The sequence below is a fragment of the Osmerus eperlanus genome, chromosome 28, assembly GCF_963692335.1.
Source record: "Osmerus eperlanus chromosome 28, fOsmEpe2.1, whole genome shotgun sequence".
Lineage (NCBI taxonomy): Eukaryota > Metazoa > Chordata > Actinopteri > Osmeriformes > Osmeridae > Osmerus > Osmerus eperlanus.
The window spans coordinates 4,737,806-4,750,450 of NC_085045.1; the positions used below are offsets into that span (position 1 = coordinate 4,737,806).

The window sequence follows — 12,645 nt, forward strand, 5'->3', positions numbered from 1 at the left end:
CATCAGATAGTGGAAAACAACCACAGGTCATGCTTTCGTCTCAATATCATGCCACAGGTATGTGTATATTTTGTGGGTATAAATAATCTACTCACCAGAAAAGTTTCCCAGATAAATTGAAGCCAACCAAAAAGGTTTGAAGGTATCCAAGCAGCATGAGCTTGCTTGATCGCCTTTCGCCGAGGTGTCTGGGAGTCATGTTCCAGTCTCGCCTACAGTATAGCTCAATTTGGTTGACGATCAACAGTTGCTGCTAATTTACTTGGCTATGTTACGTAGTTTGTGTAGTAGGATTATAACAAAGTAATGCAAGTGCATCTAGTCAGTCTAGCGTATTACTAGGATTGTAATGTATCGTTTTGTTTTCGTTTAGCTGGCTTCCATCCAGTAACTTATTTTGTGAACACTGGCTGCGTTGCCAACTCAGAAGGTTTACGAGATGGAAGCCAGCTAGAGAAAACAAAACGATGAATAGAAATCAAATTAGACTGACTGGATGTATCCAAATTATTTTGTATTCGTTATAATCCGACCACACAAACAACGTAACATAGCCTAGTAAATTAGCAACAGCTAACTTGTTGATTGACTCTTTACTACACTACGAGCTAGCTAGTTTGGCAAAAACATCACCTCGTGAAATACAACAGTTCATGCTTTCATCTCAGTATCGTGCAAACTATATGGGTGGTATAATTTGAGTTATATAAATACTTCAGTCACCAGAATAATAGCCAAAATATCTACTTTGAAGGTTTCAGCCATTCCCCTGAAGCGGAAGAAATACGTAACGAGAAGGTGGATAAACAAAACAACCAATGAATGGAGTATTCGTCACTAATACGGGGTGCAAACTAGGTCAATGGAAAATGCAAACCGAGAAATACTTAAATTGTATAGCAATTCGATTTTAATGCGTCATAATCAATTTCTGGAACGTTGAGATTGATCCAAACTCACGCGCATAAAAAACTCACTCTGGGGGACCAGTCAAGGAATTTAGAACCTACGTGTGAAAGGGTTAAGCGCAGATACCATTTGTCTTTCATCAGTGAACAATATATGCCGATAAAGGGCCAATACTCATTTTGTGTTGTTTAGTTTAGTTATATACAGCAGTTTCCCTGTTTGTAGTGTATTGGGATTGTGACTGGCTATTAGGGGTGGTACGGTTCACAAAACCCACGGTTCGGTACAGCAGTAAGAGGTTAGTGACCATTAACAGTGTACTGACAAACCGAGCGCTACACACATGCTCCGAACCGAGACTAGCGAACCGAGCGGTTCGGGTGTTTTTTCATGAACCGTACCACCCCTACTGGCTATATAATAGTGTGTGTATAATAATCTGCCTCAGATGATTTAGATCGAAAATGATAGACACATTTTCCATTGCACGTAGACGAGTGCCTTTGTTTTTTTCTTCTGGTGCGTATGTTCAACGTCACAAACACGCCGCAAAACGGGTGTTAACTTTTTCTGCTACGGCTTTGATACAGTTCACAAAACTGCAAACTCTGATGTACGTATACTCACATGATATTTACAGTATAAATAAAGAGTTAATTAGATTTTGAATCTTGCCTTTTTTTCATTGTTATTTAGGACTGATATTTTTCTGTAGTCTTCCCTAAGGTAGAGTTTAAAGCTGCAATTTTTTGAGATTTTTATAATAGGATTTCTTTATGCTGCCAACACAAGTGTATAAATGTAAAACAAATTCAATAATATGTTTATTTACAGTAATTTAAAAAAACATGAACATATTTTTAGATTTACAGTGTAATATTGGCAGCTGCCAGTAAAATACAGTAAATTCAAATAATACAGTAAGAAACTGTATGTCTATTTACAGTAAAGCATCTTAAATTTAAAATACAGTATGCCTACAGTAAATAAACAGTGTATAGGAGCAAAACAGTTAAATCTAGGATTTTTTTGTCTTCATGTTTGTGGTCTCTCACATTTTGAAAATCTTATAAGATTTAAAAAGTATTTGAATGTGTACCCAGCACATTGCCCCATTAACTTTTTAACTTTTGTAACCGGGTATGTTTAGGACCCAGAGCTTTTAGGCAACCAATGGCTAACGTGCTACCTGGTGCTACTTGCTTGAGACCCGCGATAGTTTAAAAGGTGATACAGTGTTACTGTACACGTTTATTTTTCCGAACGAAAAAGTAAGTACTATTTTAAAGCGGTTTTTAACGATTTGTTGGTGATGCGTTTACCAGAGAATGTGGGCATTTAGGGAATGTGGGCATTTAGGGCATTTACCTAAAATCGCTTTAGCATAAGCTCCGTGTGATTTGACAGCCTCCTCAGGCTAACATTTATGTACTTTTGGTGTTTGTATTGTGTTACTAATACCGGTATTTCCCTGAAAGTGTGAAACGCTGTGATCGAAAATCCAAAAATCACATGGTGTAAGGGGCCCCATTATCGTCTTTGTTGACAAGGACGATAATGTCCTTGTCAACCTTGTCAAACTACAGTACTTGTGTTCGTACTACAGTTACTAACTGTATTATATAAATTTACAGTAATATACTGGCAGCAGCTTCGCCAGTAAACTACTATTTACAAGGACGGTTGACAAGGACATTCCGAACACCACCCGTGGGAATATCCCACGAAAGTAACATGTCTAGGCATATACTGATTGGATTTCAAAAGTGCGGGAGGATGGGAAGAATACCCTCTCCCGCAGGAGAACCTGGGACACTGAATGTCTCATGTCACCTCATCTTTGGACTCATCCATGAAAAGAAAATACTTGGAAGAGAGTTTCTTATTCAAATTCTAATTTTTTATGCAACATACACACATATAGCAGTAGAAGAAAGGGGATTTCCTATGTGTATGTTAATCACTTTTTATGAGAGGTGTTTGTTAGATGCTTTCTCCAATCTGAAGATTGCTAATACTTATAAAACCCAGAACTCAACTGAACTTAGTCCCTCCATTAGTGAGAGACAGACAGAACTCTGTTCTTCATCATAGTGCCAGTGAAAAAGACCAGCCATTGTTGAAACATACAAGTTCATGGGGGGTGTTGACTGTCTTGGTATGCTGTCTGCACTGTACAAGTTCAGCTTCAGATCCAGAAGATGGCATATGTACATTTCAAAGACTGTAAAAAGGTTCCTGTTTGGGGAAAAAATAAGAACCAAACCAACTGAAATGTTCCATAAGCAGTGAACATAATTTGTCATTGTTTCTAAAAAATATATATTGTTGTGATCAATAAATAATGATACATATGCCTGATGTATCAAATGTGATACAAATAAAATATCATATGTAAATATGTTTTTTTAACCTATCTTGACATGTTTAACATGCTTTTATTAAAGGTTGAATAAACCGGAAAAAAATCATAATTATCTGGTTATTATTTGGTGTGTCAGGCTTCACAGGGTTAGGGGATGTTTTGTGTGCTTATTGTTTACCTCCATTTTGAGCCTTGATTATGCTGGGCTTGCTAACCTGGTGACGCTTGTTAATACATTTACAGTGAGTGTGTTTGTTCTACAATGCCTAATGTTTGCTGTGATATGAAGATTATATTTGGTGTGGCTATATATTTGCATTCCTAAATCACGTGTGTTGTAGCGTTCCCCAGGTTGGGAGTTCACCCAACCATTTTAGGCCAAAGGCCCAGTAGCCCACAATCACTCCCACGCACACACAACGTGTTTCTCTCTGTCTCCTGCGAAGCTTCTCAGGAGATACATTTATCAAGATGGCTTCTGTCACCAGTGATGACTTTCAAGCAGTTTCCTGCTTGATTTGCACAGTTTGCTTAAGGCTGCTGAAAACTTCACCAAAACTTATCTGTGCCCTGGCAGGTGAGTTAAGAACCCTTTTGGCAGTTCAAAAGTGCTCAAAGTATATTGTAATCGAAAACCCTCTCATGCATTTTGTTTATCTACATTAGTCTTGGGCATCGGACCATTTTGTTTTGCTGATGGAAAGGAAGTAAATCGTAAGTCATTTGTTTGTTGATCTATTATTTCCTTTTCCCACTTTGTGGGATCAATTTTTATCATCAATAAGCGTTTAATACATATCTATTTTTACTAGCAACTGTTCAGCAGATCTTCACCTGCGTCGCCTGTGAGGACGTTGGCTGCATTGACCAGATGGAAGAAATATGGTGCAAAGACCCTGAGGAAAAGATCTGGAGTAAAAAAACAGGGATGCTATACTGTGATGATGGTATTCAGACTGATGTGCCATGCCATCAAGGTGGTCGGGTCTACCTTCGTATCAATGAGGATGGTCATTCTGGGTGCAGGAAATTTGACATGGAAGGCAAAAATGTCTACATTAATTCTTTCGAAACAGGTATTAATTTTAACTGAGGTTGCTCTCAATGGAAAATAATGGCATCGCTCTATGATGTATTCATTAAAAAAATTATCTTTATTTAGAGTGCCCACAATCTAAAAAACTTCCACCAGCCAACCCGCCACCATCCGACCCACAAGCCGGCATCACCAACCCATCATCTGGCAAACAAGCCGGAATCACCAACAAAGCCAGCATTATTGTTGTGTGTAAGTAGCACATCTACTTGCGCCCTCTGTCTCAGCTGTCTGGATGCCACATTTATTATTTTATTTATTATTATTTGCTTATAGGTGGCGGAGTCATTTTATTCATTTTCCTGGTTTGATGTGCCATTTGCTGGATTAAACGGGTATGTTCTTGAAATGGAATCCTTGTGTTCTCAAATGTGAATGAGATGTGTGTTGTCTATTTAAGGAAAAAACATGATCTCATATGTCGCAGACAGCATTTAAAGTGAAAGATCAAAATGTGTTAAATTGATTACCTTTAAAAAAAATATATATATATATATATATATATATATTATGGATCCAATCTGAGTACATGTCAAGTTTTGACCATTTGTCAAAACTTTTTTTGTTGTTTGTGCACACAACAACACAACAACCATTTGAGAACCATTTGTTGTTGTGTGCATTGTTAGTATGAAGTGGTCTGATGTTATTGTTACAGAACTGCTAACTAGAGGATTGTCAGAACAACTGAGTGTTTAGTGAAAATACTTTTAACAAATTATGAGAAAAGATGAAATACAGACATATTTAAAACCTAAATGTTCTGCTCTTGTCACGGCCACAGCCGTGCCCCCGTGTTTGGTTTTGCCCTGCCCTAGTGTTGCCCTAGTGTTGCCGTGTCTGTCATTGTCTTCACCTGTGTCTCATTGAGTGGTTTCAGTTCTCGTTAGTCTCATCGTGTCCACCTGTGTCTTTCCCTTTTCATAATAAAACCCTTGTTTAACGCTCGGTCTGGCTACCTCTCCAGTTCCCCCAAACCTTTCGAAGGCACCCATCTGGCCTTCGGTGGACCCCGGTGTGCTCGATGGCTGAAGTCACACCCCTGGAACCGGCTCCAGACCCAGCCCAAACCCGACCCCAGCCTCCAGCCTCGGTCCTGTCCTGTTCCCCTGCCTAGCCCCGACCCTCGGACCTGCCTCCTGGTCGCCCCCCGGACCTGTGTCTTGTGTCCTGTGTCTTGTTTGGTTCTATGTATTTAGGGTCCTGTTTTGTCTTTTGTGTTCTGGTAATAAAATTGACATAAAATACTGTATTCTTGAGCACCATGGTATTCTTTGTTGCAAATGAGAGTGCACATTTATTTATTTTTTTTGCATTCTACTCTTCCGTATTCAGCCATATCTGCACTATCACTGTGTGAACAATTTATCTATACGCCCAGTAGAGGGCTGTGTTCGCTCAATATGCGCGCACACTCTCAAACGAGAAAGACGTACACTATGTTACGAATAGATTGTGAGGTCAGGTTGCATTGAGAGGTGGGGAAAGAGGGCTCTGAGAGAGGACTGCATGTATCCCTGTACAGCAGCGCCGCAGAGTCAGATCAACCAGGGCTTCGGACGGAGGTGAAGATACCCGCACATCCTCTCGCATACATAACATCATAACTGGACTAAAACCGCGCACTGACAGCATTTTATTTACAGAGTAGGCTAAGCAGCATCTCCTCAGAACATTGGGTAATAATTTTTTTTATCTTTAGGCAGCACCTTTACAGGGCATTTTAGTCTGTTTTGTTGTGGAGTGTGTATAGACAACGGGTTGTGCAGTGTGTGTGTGTGTTTATAACTGCATTTTTGTTTAAGGCATTGTCTTTGAACATCTGAACTATTTTTTAATGGATGATCTCCAAATAAGAATACCAGTGACTGCATCCACATCTGGATAGGCAATAATGTGATTTGACCTGCACAAGCTTGAAGTGCCATCGATGGCTATCAAGTTTCTGGTGACGGAGGTCCATATCTACCGCGGTTTGGACGAGCACCACTGTCTGAAATAACCACTTTATACATTTTTACGTTTCTCCGGTAACTGCTGAATGTTACGCGTTATGTGCGTGGCGAAGGTGTTTGCGAGCCCTCAAGCGCAGTGGTGTTATAGGAAGAGTGATTGTCTTGATGTTACCATATTTCTTACAAGACGACCAACCAAAAGCCGCAAGTAAACTACAATGAGACTGTTAATACTGACATGATTCATCATATCTTTTTCTGGCATGATCATGAAACCGACATCAGCTTGACTATGCTACAGTATTGTCACTTGCAGAGCCTCAAAACTACGTAACACATTATTTTTTTTACATTAGGTAATGTTTAATTCTCATCAATTTCAAGTCACTGGTCTGCCCAAAAAACTGAAGCATGGTCAAATTGTTCAAATATAGTCATTTCATAAGTCATATAAGGCTTGCATATTAACAACTCACAATTTCTTTTCTCGGTCTATTAGTTTACTCTGCCCTGTATACCCGCTGAGCCTGCCTGTGAAAGCCAGTGTGTGTGCTGTGTTGGAGTGTGTTTGCTGAACAGGGATGTTCATTGCTGCCTTTGGCTCCAATAAGATTGCCTCAGTGTTTGCTCATGTTGGTTTCCCGCCTCAAGCTGTAAACTGAGGAAGAGTGTGTGCTCATGGCCCTGTAGATTCAGCACATATAATGTTCTCACAGTAGAATACTTGCATAAGACAGCTTTGTGGTATTCCAAGTGTTGGTAGCCTACAGTGTAGTAATTTGAGGTTAGCCTAACTAAACCCTAAGATTCTGCAGCATGTTAGCCTGTAGCTTGCGCTTTGCTGCCCTTCACATTATCACTGCTCTTAGCAGTAGTGTGCCACATTCCTTCTCTGGGCCGAGGGCAGCTTGTAGAAGGACCTTCCCTTCACCTTGCCTTATCCGCCTCTCTCCGTGTAAGGAGCCGCTGGACTGGAGATGTGAAATACCTCCAGCAGGCTGGAGAGAGATGGAGTGATATGGAGAGATATGATACCGTACTGTCTGGTTCTGAGGGAAGGGGGGGGGGGGGGGGGGGGGGGTGACAACGCAGGTGGCCAGACAGTGGGAAGGGACTGGGGACTTCCAAATGACATCCTGTAAACTAAACTGTTTACTGACCTCTATTACATGTAGTAGTTTCTGTACACGTCTCATGTCTCCAATACAAGGGCTTTTTCTATCTCTGTGTAGGCCTCTAGAATACAACAGGATGTCTTTATGCAACAGGAAAGTGTGTGTGTGTTTCACATGTCAGTGCTGCAATGGAACAGCCCATTGGAAGAGTGGTTGCTATGTGATGTGGGTACAGTGAGGGGGCCATGTGACAGATCGCAGACCAATATTCTTCTTAGAGAGCCTTGTGTTTCTTCAGATGGGGTTTCCTCGATTTACTCGGCTTCAGTGAATTTGCTGTGCGCCTCAGAGACTGAACCACCAGTCTCAAAACAACACAGACTGACATGGCTGTGGTTGACAGGCAGGTTTACACAGACACACTCTCAATTAGATAGTTGTTTTGCATTGGTAGCATCCAGTAAAAACATTTTGTCACCCTTGCTCCAGATATTGATGGACGGTGACCCCTTAAGCGAGTGTAAAACCAGAGATTAGCTTTCTGGTGAACTTCCTGTTTCCCCCCTCTGATTTGACTGGAAGGTGGCGAGTCCAGCAGGGGTGTGGTTGGTCGGGGAAAAAGTGTGTTTGAATGGGAAAGTAGCCCATGCAAATACTGTCCTCGTTCCCAACTTCCACCTCAGCTACAGAAGCGTCCTGTCTGGTTCCCTTTCCCCTGATCAGCCTGATTTTATTCTGCTTGTTCTGCTCGAAGTGCTCTGCCGCGTGCTGATGTAGTCTACTCCATACGCAATATATACCTCATGTTCTGCTGAGGAATTCCGTGTTTTCACTACAGTATATTGTCATTCTGTTTTGTAGACATTGAGGCTACATAGTCAGAAATCCTCCACATGAAAGCCAGTGATCCCGAACCCCTTAGTGTCACTTTCTTTATCCGTTGCGCAGTGGGCCAATGATGGCTCGCTTCAATCAGAAGGAATGTTCTAGAAGCTGCAGTCTTGAGAGTGGCAGGATGTCAGCTGAAAGATTAGCCAGCGAAAGGCATTCTTCATTACTGCTCCAGTACCCAGAACCTTGACTGTCACTATACAGCCACAATAACAGACATGTGAGGCTCATTTGAGATTAAGTTACATAAGCCAGTCCTTGGCAGATCTCAGCACTTTGTGTAGATAAAGTCCACAGTAGGAGTTTTACTGGACAAAATAGCTGACTGGCATGCTTTGTCCTTATGTGGGGGTGACAAGGTGGATCAGTGGTTTAAGATCTACCACAAATGTGGTGGTTTACAGGTCAAATGACTTACCACATAGACTTAGGCCTTTACCTCAGGCTTAGGCCTTTACCACATTGGTTTGAATCTGGCTCAGACCATTTTGTGCATGTCCTCCTCTCTCCTACATATCCTGTCATTCATCAATATCTATCCCATTGAAGCTGTAATGCCCTTAAAAATATCTGAAAGCCAAACCAAATATTCCGCAATAGGGCCAAGCTTTGTTTCCTTAACAACATCAGGTGTTTCTTGCTGTTGTTTGTGTTCAGCTTGATCTTTCCTCATACCACTACTGGCTGGACTGAGTCTCTCTCTGTCTCTCTCTCTGTCTCTCTCTCTGTCTCTCTCTCTCTGTTTCTCTCTCTCTGTCTCTCTCTCTCTGTCTCTTTCTCTGTCTGTTTCTCGCTCCCTCATTTGTGGTTTAACACTGTGATGACCGTTATCTAAGGCACACTGAATTTTTTGCTGCAGGCGCACATGTCAATCGGCTCGTAATTCACAGGTGAGCTTGTAACTGTGTCACGGTCTGTGAAAAACGACATCGACGTTCATGTGCAGATCTATCCTGCCGTTCTTTCTGACACTCACCGCGACACGCCTTGTTCTCTCAGTGGTAGAAAAGCGAAGGATCGTCCCTGACCTTGGACGGCGAGGGAGTGTGTTGTGTTGCGACGAGCGTATAAACGTTTCAGCTTGGGACTCCTGCCAGGCCAGGGGAGAGGGGCTCCTGTTCCCATGGCAACCAGGACTTCCTTTGATGGAAAAGTTTGGAGTTTTATCAGTTTACTTTTCTGCTTGAGTAAATACCAACAGGCAGAGGGAGAGACTGAAGGCTGCTGTGAAGCCTGTGGGTTTGTAGTGTTTAGGATGTCTTAATCCAGGGCTTGGTCCTTATAGCATACATAGCTTAGATTCCACAGACCAGGTCAGGTTAGAGATGTTAAATAGCCAATAACATTTGAGTTGTCTATTTACAGTATAGCAAGGTGGCCTATTGTGCTTACATTCAGTTCATTCACAATGCAGGCTAGACATGCATCAGCAGTTTTTTCATTGAGTGAAAACGACGACACGCAGGACTTCGTAATTATTATTTGGCCAGTCTGTTACTATCTGTGTTCACGTAGCCAGCCATAAAATTTGAAAATATTCTACCGGACTGCTCATTAAAGCAACCTTTGCCATACAATCATGCGGTAGTAGGCTAAAAGAAATATGATGCTTGTGCATTGCTGGCAGTTATCTCAAACTCTGTTGAGAGCAGTTTCGAAGGGATCACAGTCCTAATCCAATATAATCCATTAAAGAGAATCAGTGGTGCGTGTAATAACTAAAGTAGCCTGAAGTACACATATTTAGTCTTTTCTCTAGGAAAACACCGATAAGTGTTAAGCCCCAACGAAGAAAGCGATCTCATTAGATTTGATGTGGTCTGCTGAGCTCGATCTTGAGCAGATAGGCGGATCTTGTACCCTCTTCATGTTCCACCTCTGGAGCTTGTTGGCTCACGGCTGATCTAGGTCACTCAGCGAACTTTCCCTGTTTGCGGTTCCCAATGCTGCTCCTCTCACCTGCAGCACTGATTGAATGCTTGCCAACGCTGTCCTTCTCCTTCACTGGCCAGGGCCACCCGTTCCAAGGGAACAGGTTTATCACAGACTCAGACCAATGTCAAGGACTCTTGAAAAATATCTTGTCAGTGTTGCATAACTGTAACTGGGTGTAAAATAGAAAATGTCCTCTTCATCAGTTTGATCTCAATGACCTCTGGAGGCTGGTGCCCTCCACCCCCCACCCCCCGGCCCCACAACTGGCTGGGATTGGCTGGAACACAGTGGGCATTCAAGGAGGCCGGCCGCCTCACTGGCTGGGATTGGCTGGAACGTAATCAGCCAGATATGGATTGGTGAGTGGAGGGTTGTTTTTGTATGGTGATTGGTCAGTGGGTATTTAACTTTGTTGTTGTGGTGGTTGTTGTTGTTTTGGTCCTGCTGAGTTCCCTCGCTGTCCTGCCAAGGCCAGGGCTGGGAGGCCCAAGATGGGGCAGACATAAAAAGAGTGACTGTGGAATGGAGGGAGGGCGAGGGACCCTGAGAATATGTGGAAGAGAGTGCTAATGGTAATGTAATGAGAAGCTGAAAGAAAGAGACTTTTGGAGTAGGAGGACAGAGGGTGGGTAGAGGTGGAGGACTGGCTGCTGCTGGTGTTGTGATGAGGAAAGTTTGTTCTGTTCTGCTCTTTTCCTTCTCTCTCTCTCCCTCTCTCTCTCTCCCTCTCTCTCTCTCTCTCTCTCTCTCTCTCTCTCTCTCTCTCTCTCTCTCTCTCTCTCTCTCTCTCTCTCTCTCTCTCTCTCTCTCTCTCTCTCTCTCTCTGCCTTTCTCAGCTGGCCCCATATCAATGATGGAGGGTGACCCTGTCCCCTTCTCTTCCATGCCTGACCGCCTCTCACAATAACAAACAAGCTGCCCCTGTCCAGAGCGCCATGCATATTCAACACCCCTGTCGCCTCACGCTGACATCTGGAGAAAAGACCTTGGGACTCCGGAGTCTCGGCTCAGCTAGGCTCAGTTCAGCCAGGCTCAGTTCAGCCTGGCTAGGCCAGGCTTGGCTTGAGGAGATGGGCAAAGCAGGACTGGACTTGTTACGAGCTACCCCTGTCGACAGGTCCCTCTTGTCACCATGTGACTCTGTTTACAGTGGGACGTTGTTGTCTGGAATGGCGGCTAGTTTGTGGACAAGGTTCGGGGAGCACGAGGCTACCCCGGCTTGCCTTCGGCTCGCTAGTCTTGGAGCTTGGCTGAAAGGAGACACTGGTCTCCCTGTCCCTCCTCCTACCCCTCGCTCGTTTTTATCCGTACCCCAGATAGCTCTCTCTCTCTGTCAGTGCCTCTCTCTGTTTCTCCCCCCTCTCCCTCCTGGCTGTGGCCATGTGACTCTGTAGGCATGGACAAGCAGGCCTCTCACTGCTCTGCATGCTGAGTGGGACTGGGGCGAGGCACTCCCTGAATAACAAATACTCTGATAGCACTCGCTATCTCTCCCCCCCCCCCCGATCCCCATCCGTTCGTCCCCTTAGCCCCTCACTTCCGAACCTGACCCGTGCTTTCTTCGTCCTTCCCGCTTCAAGGCTTTCGCTCATTCTCTCTCCTCTCCTCCTTCTGAAAGGTCGTATGTGTAGTTACTGAACTGAGCTGTTGGTGTGCTCGCTCGTCCCCTCCCTCTCTCCATTCTCTCCCCTTTTCTTCTGTCTGTTTTCCGTCAGTGAAAGGTCACTGGCAGGCTTCACTTAAGAAGAATTGCAGAAGGACCAATTATTGAGCCCTGTTTTTTATCCACACATAGATCCCACGACAACACATAATACACAGTAAACACACAGTTCAGTTGGGTGCATCGATGAATATCCATACAATGGAATATGCTGTTTGATGCAGCCCGAAGTTCTCGTCCTCTATCTCACTCAGCCCAAGTCCCCCCCCCTCTCTCTGTCTACTACACAGGAGCAGCTTGAGACATTGTGTTACAATGGTGTTCCTCTGTCTTGTCCTCTGTCTGTCTGTGTCTGGTGAACCGGGGGGGAGCCAGGACTTGGCAGGTCCTGAGACCGTTGTCTGGCACTTCCAGCCCTTGCTTGATTGCCTGCTATGACAGACTGACTGGACTTCTCCTTGAGTAGACAATACCTCTTTCTCACTTACTTTTTTTCCCTTTTTCTCTCTCTATCTCTCTCTCTCCTCCTCTCTCTCTCCTCCTCTCTCTCTCCTCCTCTCTCTCTCCTCTCTCCTGCGCCAGATGATAGACGTGGTGCTTATTGAACATCTCAGTGTTGAGGTTGTGAGGGGCCACGGAGGCCTGGTGATCTGTGGCCCCCCTCACCCTCCCAGGCCCACCAGCTAGGCTCATTATTGATTTACCATTATAGCTTC

General features: G+C 43.7%; 1 protein-coding gene and 1 long non-coding RNA gene across 3 annotated transcripts in view; both read left to right on the top strand.

Annotated features, from left to right (window-relative positions):
- The first annotated feature begins 4,152 nt into the window (after positions 1–4,152).
- LOC134014974 (uncharacterized) lies at positions 4,153–4,833 on the top strand. Its single transcript, XR_009929051.1, has 3 exons — positions 4,153–4,350; positions 4,437–4,562; positions 4,647–4,833. It is a non-coding gene; the product is annotated as an uncharacterized LOC134014974 (long non-coding RNA).
- A 1,060-nt stretch (positions 4,834–5,893) lies between these two features.
- The window catches only part of pip5k1bb (phosphatidylinositol-4-phosphate 5-kinase, type I, beta b), a 34,302-nt gene continuing 27,550 nt past the window's right edge, over positions 5,894–12,645 (top strand). For both annotated transcript variants that reach the window (XM_062454674.1, XM_062454675.1), the window contains exon 1: positions 5,894–6,049. The gene's annotated coding sequence lies outside the window, so the exon portion shown is untranslated. The remainder of the gene's footprint in view (positions 6,050–12,645) is intronic.